The following is a 9,100-nucleotide window of genomic DNA, read 5'->3' as shown; positions in this document are numbered from 1 at the left end:
CAAGACGAAGGGGACATATATATACACCTATGACTGACTCATGTTGATAACTGGCCGAAAACAACAAAATTCTCTAAAACAATTATCCTTCAATTAAAAAAAAAATGCTAAATACTTTTACACACATTTCAGCTTTTCTGCCAAACTAACTGTAGAAATGTACCAGTTCTGTGTGTCACTGATCATCTTCCTCTACTTCCCCTTCCCTTCACTGGGTGCAGCCATTCTTTAAAGAACAGACAATCCTGTGGCCTCAGCACTCCTCTCTATACTGTTTCCCTGTGAAAAGCAAACAGAACCAGAACCACTCCGGCATGGCAGAGAATGTGCCTAAGGTAGCTTTCAAATGACTGGGTCAAAGAACACAAAGTGGATTTATCCCTGTGTACCTGACCCCATGCTTCCCAGGTGGCTCAGTGGTAACAAACCTGCCTGCCAAGGCAGGGAATGCAAGAGGCGCAGGTTCAATCCCTGGATCAGAAAGATCCCCTGAAGTAGAAAATGGCAACCTACTCCAGTATTCTTGCCTGGAAAATTCCATGGAAAGAAAAGCCTGGCAGGTTATTGACCATGGGGTCGCAAAGAGTCAGAAACAACTGAGCACACACACACACGCACTAATGATATCCAAGCACTCAGAGCACAAACAGAGTAAGGTGAGAAGGCTGGTGACAGGTAGGGGTCGGGTGCTGGTGATATTCAAATATTAATATGAATGTAGCTTCTTGTATTCTCACAAGTTGGTAAAGCCTGGGCCTTCAGGATGGTGCCAGATCCATACTTCTCTAGAGCAGAGAACACCACAGATCAGTGGTCAATGCCTGTCAATTATTGCATTACACAGAGGTTACTTCAGGTAACTCTCGGGCTCACTGTTGCTAATTAATGTCAAAATCACACAGAAATTGTACAAATTAATGCTGGTGCTCTTTACATGCAGCAGGAGACCCCATCGTGTCTGCTCCAGCACAGTTTTAAGGTCCCCATTTGCACACTTGCTCAATTTCATCAAAGAAACACATACTGAGTACCTCAAGTACTGTGTCCTTGAGCTAAACACATTAGATATGAGATGAATCTGACATGGTTTCAGCTCTAGGAGATTAACGAATAATATAAAGGAGACTGGAATAAAGGGAGCCCTTTTCAAAAAGTAACACTTTCTCCACCATAATTCAGATCAAATTCAGAGGTAAGGTAAAAAAACACAAAACTATACAACTAGTATATCAACTTTATTAGCAACAGAAACTAGATTGGAGGACAAAGCTTAGTGTGAAAATCAAATTGGGTTTGCTATTCCTTTATCCTCTGGTTTATATCTTGGAATAGTCCAACAGACGGAAAGCTTAAATCTGTGGAGTAGACACACTTACTTCAGGTCTTCCCTCCCACTGGTCAAGCAGAGACGCAATGAGAACAGAGACCAAACGTGCCACCTCGGGGCCACTGATAGATTAACGCCATCCAACTCAGACGCATGGACCAAAAGCTGTCCCCCGCTGACCGCATACTTACTCTGTGGGGGGAGTCAGGGAGGGGAAAGAGGCCAGCAGTGGTAAAGGAAAAACTTTCTTTGTGGAAACCAGGAGTGGAAAAGTGCTACCAGGAGGGAGTGGCGATGTATGTACAGAGGAGGTAGCTCTTGCATTATACTGAAAAGTTGAGAAGGACAGGTCTAATCAGAAAGGGGAAAGGTCAGTTTTCATTCCAATCCCAAAGAAAGGCAACACCAAAGAATGTTCAGACTACCACACAATGGCACTCATCTCACACACTAGAGAAGTAACTCTCAAAATTCTCCAAGTTAAGCTTCAATAGTACATGAACCGAGAACTTCCAGATGTTCAAGCTGGATTTAGAAAAGGCACAGGGACCAAAGATCAAATTGCCAACACCCGTTGGATCATAGAAAAAGCAAGAGAGTTCCAGAAAAACATCTACTTTTGCTTCATTGATTATGCCAAAGCCTTTGATTGTGTGGATCACAACAAACTGTGGAAAGTTCTTCAAGAGATGGGAATACCAGACCACCTGACCTGCCTCCTGAGAAATCTGTATGCAGGTCAAGAAGCAACAGTTAGAACTCGACATGGAACAACAGACTGGTTCCAGATTGGGAAAGGAGAACTTTAAGGCTGTATATTGTTACCTTGCTTATTTAACTTCTATGCAGAGTATATCATGAGAAACGCTGAGCTGGATGAAGGACAAGCTGGAATCAAGATTGCAGGAAATATCAATACCAATATCAATAAACTCAGAAACGCAGATGACATCACCCTTATGGCAGAAGGCAAAGAGGAACTAAAGAGCCTCTTGATGAAAATGAAAGGGGAGAGTGAAAAAGTTGGCTTAAAACTCAACATTCAGAAAGCAAAGATCATAGCATCCCGTTCCATCACTTCATGGCAAATAGATGGGGAAACAATGGAAACAATGACAAACTTTATTTTCTTGGGCTCCAAAATCACTGCAGATGATGACTACAGCCATGAAATTAAGACACTTGCTCCTTGGAAGAAAAGCTATGACAAACCTAGACAGCATATTGAAAAGCTGAGACATCGCTTTACCGACAAAGGTCCTTGTGGTCAACGTTATGGTTTTTTCCAGTAGTCATGGATGGATGTGAGAGTTTGACTATAAAGGAAGCTGAGCATTGAAAAATTGACGCTTTTGAAAGGTGGTGTTGGAGAAGACTCTTGAGCGTCCCTTGGGCAGCAATGAGATCCAACCAGTCCATCCTGAAGGAAATCAGTCCTGAGTGTTCACTGGAAGGACTGATGCTGAAGCTAAAACTCCAATACTTTGGCCACCTGATGTGAAGAACTGACTCATTGGAAAAGATCCTGATGCTGGGAAAGATTGAAGGCGGGAGGAGAAGGGGATGACAGAGGATGAGATGGTTGGATGGTATCACTGACTCGATGGACATGAGTTTGAGCAAGCTCTGGGAGTTGGTGATGGACAGGGAAGTCTGGTGTGCTACAGTCTGTAGGGTTGCAAAGAGTTGGACATGACTGAGCAACTGAACTGAACCAGGAAGGGAATCAACCCTTCCAGGGACTCACAAAGAGTCAGACACGACCTAGCAACCGAACAACAACAAACTAGGAAGGGAATAGTGGGGTGTGCAGTGGAGTGTAAGGAAAAGAGAAAAACATAAGGTACAAATGTGAACATTCATGTTTGAACTAAAGAAGCAAAAAGTATACAGCAGTATGAACGTGGTCATCTTATGAGACCAATTTGGTTATAGAGTTTTTTACTTGGCCTTAAACACAAACATTTTCCCCACATTTTAGATTATCAAGCTGCAATGTTTAAATGCATTTTATCATGGCTCAGAATATAATGAAGTTCAAGTTTAGGGGAAATTCAATTAGGGACACATGACAATATGGGGACAAGGATAGGATACCTGTTTCCCAGGTTATTGGGTGATTTAAAAAATATAGTGATTAACATTATGATGTGGCCATTTTGAAAAGATATTTGTGAAAATGTCTCTCATTTCCCAGAATACCCTGTTCAAATCCTGGATAGTATGGAGGGCAGAAAGTAAGAGATGGAGATTTCTTTTAAAATGCAGAGAGAGTGAAATTGTAAAGGACTTGGAATAGCATTTTAGTGAGTTTGTTTCATAGGAAATAGGAACCAATAAAAGATTTTTAATAGAGTTTTATATGGCAGGTGCACACTATAATCACTGATATGAAGTGATACTAGCGTTCCAAGAGCTCATAGTCTAGTCAATGAGATCAACAGGTAGATAAATTCCATACAAGCAAACAGAAGGCTAGGGTGACGCTATCTGAGTCATGTGTCAGAAATCTCTCTCTGGCAACGGTGTGAGTACTGGGTGGAGGAGGAACAGCGACTGGAGGGAAGGACTTCAGTTACAAAGCAATGTAACATCCAGGTAAGACGAGACCAAGACCATCACAGAGTTGTCAGGAGGGAATGAAGTCTAGCACACAGCAGAAGCATTCATTTCAGAAAAAGGAACTTTACTTCTGAAACAGGCGGAAAAACAAGCACAAGTAAAGATACAAAAAATTAGATTTTAGATTTTCATGATTTAACCATCATTTTTGCATTTTAATTCAACGGGGTCTCTCTCAGTAGCTGTGATGGAAAGTATTCAGACCAATTACTCAGATTCCAAATAAACAGCAGACCTTTTTGTTTATTTAACTTCATGGCTCAGCTGTAGAAAAACAATCAAGAGTTGACCTCGGTGTCTGTTTGTACACTTAGAAAACTATAGGTTAGATTCCCAGAGGTTTTTATTTTTCCAGGAATCAAAACCACAGTCATTATAAAATTATGAAACAAATAGTGAAGAAAGTAAGAAGCTCTTTTTGAGAAGACAGCAGGAAGAGGCACATTTGAGAGTAGATCCAGGGTGACAGGCAGTGGACACTCACAAAGAGGTTACTATCCGTAGGCAGTGGTTCCGCTCTTCCTGAAGGAAGTCAGCTGCCTACACTGACATTCTTTCATTCATTTCTCAAATATTTATTAAATGCCTGCAATGAACCAGGCATTCTTCTAGGTACAGAGGGTATAGTACTAAGTATATTAAACAAAAATCTTTGGCCTTGTGGAGCTTACATTTTAGTGAGAGAAAGCAGATAACTAAAAAATAGATAAGTGGGAAATTAATAGTGTGTTAGATGATAACTGTTAAGGAGAAAACAGGATGGAAGGTTGGATGGGACTGTTATTGCTGGGGCTCGGGGTGTGCAGAAAAGTCTTCACTAAGAAGCTAACATTTGGGTAAAGGCCCTAAGGAAGTGAGAGACTGAACAATTAATGCTTCTCCACTTGAGTGTCCAAGGACCCAAGAATCAGCATGCTCAGAACTGCTCATTATATTTCTTCCTAATGAGAAGAATCAGGGTTAGTGAACTATGTTTCCCGGGTTAGTGAGTGGCACCAACACACATTGGTCTCCCAAGTCATCTTGACCTGGTCCCTTCCTCTAGCTCCCACATTCAGTCTGTTATGAAGGCCTATCAGTTTTACCTCTGAAACATTTCTCCTATTTGTCCCATGGTGCCACACAAGTCCGTCTCAATCTACACAACCGCATTAGCCCCCAGAACTCCCTGCCCCTAGACTTGTCTGTCTGAGATCTATCCTCTGCATCAGAGATCATGAATGAAAATCTTGTATCTACATCACAAACCTGACGTGCTATTGTCTGGCTTAGAATGCTTCACTGTCCATCATCACTTCTAGAACACTGTCCAAGCATTTTAGCATGACAAACAGGTCCCCTTAGACCTGACCTCTTCCAAATTCTCCACCCATGTCTTCTTCTCAACAGTTAATTACTCCCTTCCAACACACAACGTGTCGTTTCACTCTTCCTTGCCTTTGCTCATGCCATCCCCTCAGCCTCAAATCTATGTCTAACTAACTCCAGATATCTGTCCAGCTCAACCTGGGTACCATTTTTTCCATGGAAGAAATCTTCCATAATCTCTCAAGTTTGTTTAAATGCATCTCCTCTTTGCATACTCCTAACATAGAGAAGACTCTTGAGAGTCCCCTTGGACAGCAAGGAGATCCAACCAGTCCATCCTAAAGGAGACCAGTCCTGGGTGTTCATTGGAAGGACTGATGCTGAAGCTGAAGCTCTGATACTTTGGCCACCTGATTCGAAGAGCTGACTCACTGGAAAAGAGCCTGATGCTGGGAAAGATTGAGAGCAGGTGGAGAGGGAGGCAACACAGGATGATATGGTAGGATTGCATCATCGACTCGATGGACATGAGTTTGAGCAATCTCCCAGAGACAGTGAAGGGAGGTAAGCCTGATGTCCATGGGGTTGCAAAGAGTCGGACACAACTGAGCAACTTACTAACGTAACACAGTCATGTTACTGGGTACGTGCTCAGTCGTGTCTGACTCTTTGCAACCCCACAGACTGTAGCCTGTGAGGCTCTTCTGACCACGGAATTTTCTAGGCAAGAATACTGGAGTGGGTTGCCATTTCCTCCAGGAGATCTTCCTGACCCAGGTATCAAACCTGCATCTCCTGTGTCACCTGAACTGGAAAGTAGATTCATTACCACTGAGCCATCTTTCTGTGGATATAGCTGTCACCTCCACAAGACTAAGCACTTCAAGGGCAGAATGGGAATTACTCATCTTCATATCTCCTAGCATATTCCTTGTTGAACTTTTCAAATAAACTAATTTAAAGATAAAGTTCTCAGAATACAGGAAGTGATTATATTTCAGACCAAAGTCTGATGCTTCTCTCTACTTGTAGCTCAATAACCACAGAGTGGTTTGTTCTTCCCAATGCCAGAAGAGGGAGAAAATGCTGTTTCTTGACATTCTTCTTGGGGTCAAAGCAGAGACCACTTTGTGGCCTGGGTGTGAGCAGCACTGGTCTGTTCAGGACAAAGGACAGAATTTCTTGTTGATTCCAGAAACAATATTGGAATAGATGAGTACTGAAGCTTCAAATGGGGAGGAAAGCAAAGGTCAGCCAGGAGTTGGTAGAAAGTTGTAGGTGTTCACTGTGAAACTTCTACTAACACTTCAAGTCTTACTGAATCTGGTGCACAAGTAGACAGTGTGTATACATGTGTAAATACACACTTGTATGTACAGGTGGGGTTTAATCTGGGGAAGGAACATGGGTTTATGTCCAGTGATGAGGGACAAACAGAGACCGCATGCAAGGAGCTGGAGTTGCAGACATTAGGGGCCAAAAGCAAATAAACTGTGACTATTCCCAGTGTATGGTTTATGTGAAGTAATCCAGGCATATGGCTTGGGGTAATGCATGGACCTTGGAGCCAGAGTGAGGTGAGTTTCAACCTTCTATCCAACTTTCCTCAATTGTGTAGCCTTGGGCCAGTCGTTTAATTCCTCCAAGTCTGAGCCTTTGACTATATAAAGAGGATACCTCTGGATTACTAAAAAGATTACCTAAGTGCTTAGTGCATTACAACTATTGTTATTTTCACCTATCTTGTGTTTTAGTTCAGATACATCTGCTGGGAAGAAGTGAACAGAAGCCAAGAGAAACTGACAAGATGATATTTGAGCAACTCTTCATGAGAGAGAGAGCCTTAAGAGTCTCAGTGCAGGAAATGGTGAGGGAAATGAAAAGGAAAAAGCTGAAAGATGAGACTTAAGGCTGAGGGACGGGGTCTGAGGTGGAGACACAGCTTTGCTTTCAGTGAGTGAGAAATGAACAGTGACAGGCCACCCTCCACTATGTGCAGAGAGCACTCCCGTGAGGTGCGGGCTGTCCTTTCCTAAGCTGAGACAGCAGAGCTTGGCACAAGTCCCTTGTCACCAGAAGTCTTCCCTGACCACGCAAGCCCAGGTTTAGCTCTTCTTTCTCCAGTCAGCTGCTGCACCTCAAGTCACTTAAGTGTTGAGTACTTAATTATACTTCATTCCTGGGGTTTTAGGTCTGACTGGCTGACTAAATTTCTTCCTCTGAAGACAAGAACAAAATCTCCCCTATTTTTCTATCACCATCCCAGCCAGCTGACCCATTCCTACTCACTGCTTCTGCGACCTAATATTGATGACTACCTTTGTTCTCAACCTTCATACAATCACCGGATGCAAGTTGTCACTCATGAGAATCCCATAAGGAAGAGAGTATGGTTTTTGAAAGGTAGGAGAACCAGGCAGCAACCTTCAAAGAATAAATGAAATCAACCTAGTACAAATATTTTGTGTTCACCACTATATTCATCATCATCTCCACCACCACTAACACTTACTGAGCATCTACCAAGTGCCAGGTACATGGATCATCTCATTTAAACCTCACAATCACCTGATAAGGTCCCCATTTCACAGAAAGAAATGAGACTTAAGGAGGTTAAGTAACACCCAGATATTAACAGCTAGCAAGTGGCGGAAGATGGAAACTCTAATATAATAGGAAACACTAATGTAGTTGAGTTATGCTAGTAACCAGATTAAAATAACTGTATTGAGGGAAGGAGGTAACCCTAAAATAGAGCAAGCGGTGGCAGAAAAACCCTGGGCTAGGAGTCAGGAGACCGAAGTTTTGGTCCAGAGCGGGTTAAGATCTCTAGACCTCAGTTTTTTTCTCCTAGGAAATGAAGGGGTTACAGTTGGGTAATTTCTAAAATGTATCCCAGCCTCTGAATTCTGTACTAGAAATATCAATTTCTTGATATGATAAGAGACTTACTAGCATCGTTTTTAATATAGATGCATATATTCTGAGGAGTTATTGGAAGTATTGGGGCAGATAAATCCGGGAAATGTGAAGGTCACAAGGAGCTTTGAGAGTGAAACAAGGAAAGAAATGTCATGAAGTAGAGACATCGGGGGAAAATTCATGCTAAGGTATCGTCAGTAAAATGAGTAAAAGGAAAGAGGGATGAGTCACGCCTGTGTACATGTTAGCTAGCAGATTCGCCTGGCTTCAGGGCGAAGCACCATCACAGCAGGAAACGGAAATGCTTAGTCAGGAGAGGACTAAAAGTGGTGAACGATCTTAAAAGTGATGCTTGGAGGTCCACGAATTACTAATTGGGGCAGAAATCTTTGTGCAAGCTTTTTGAGTGTCTGCAGGCAAAAAAAAAAAGACCAGATAAATTATTTTTTTCATCCATTAATTTCTTTTTCTGGGCATAACAGGAACATAGCTACCTAACAGGAGCTTTTGAAAAGGAAAAGTATGGAATAAAAAGTTGTTCTGGCAGGACATTCAAAAATCACCTGAGCCAAATAAAATGTTTGGTGACATAAGAGTTACATTTCCTCAGAGAAGTGCTTGTGAATGGGGGCGGGGTTGGGGAGCGAGGTATCTGAATGTGGTATATGTATAAATGTTAGGAGGAAATTGTTGAGGTCTGCGTCTTAGGCGTTTGGCTTTTTTTTGAGTTATGGCTGGCATCTTTTCTTAATTTATTCCCAGAATGAAAAACAACTTGGCCTAACTTCCCAAATGCACCACAAGTCCCTTAAACTTTGTTTTACCTTTCTGAGATCTTTGTATTCACGAAAAAGAATCTTTATTCGAGAAGAATAAAATCAATTAAACTCTGAAATTCTTTGTAAGCTAGCTCTACTTCTT

This window comes from Bos taurus, chromosome 15 (genome assembly GCF_002263795.3).
Source record: "Bos taurus isolate L1 Dominette 01449 registration number 42190680 breed Hereford chromosome 15, ARS-UCD2.0, whole genome shotgun sequence".
NCBI lineage: Eukaryota > Metazoa > Chordata > Mammalia > Artiodactyla > Bovidae > Bos > Bos taurus.
Note: the sequence above shows the minus strand (reverse complement) of the source record.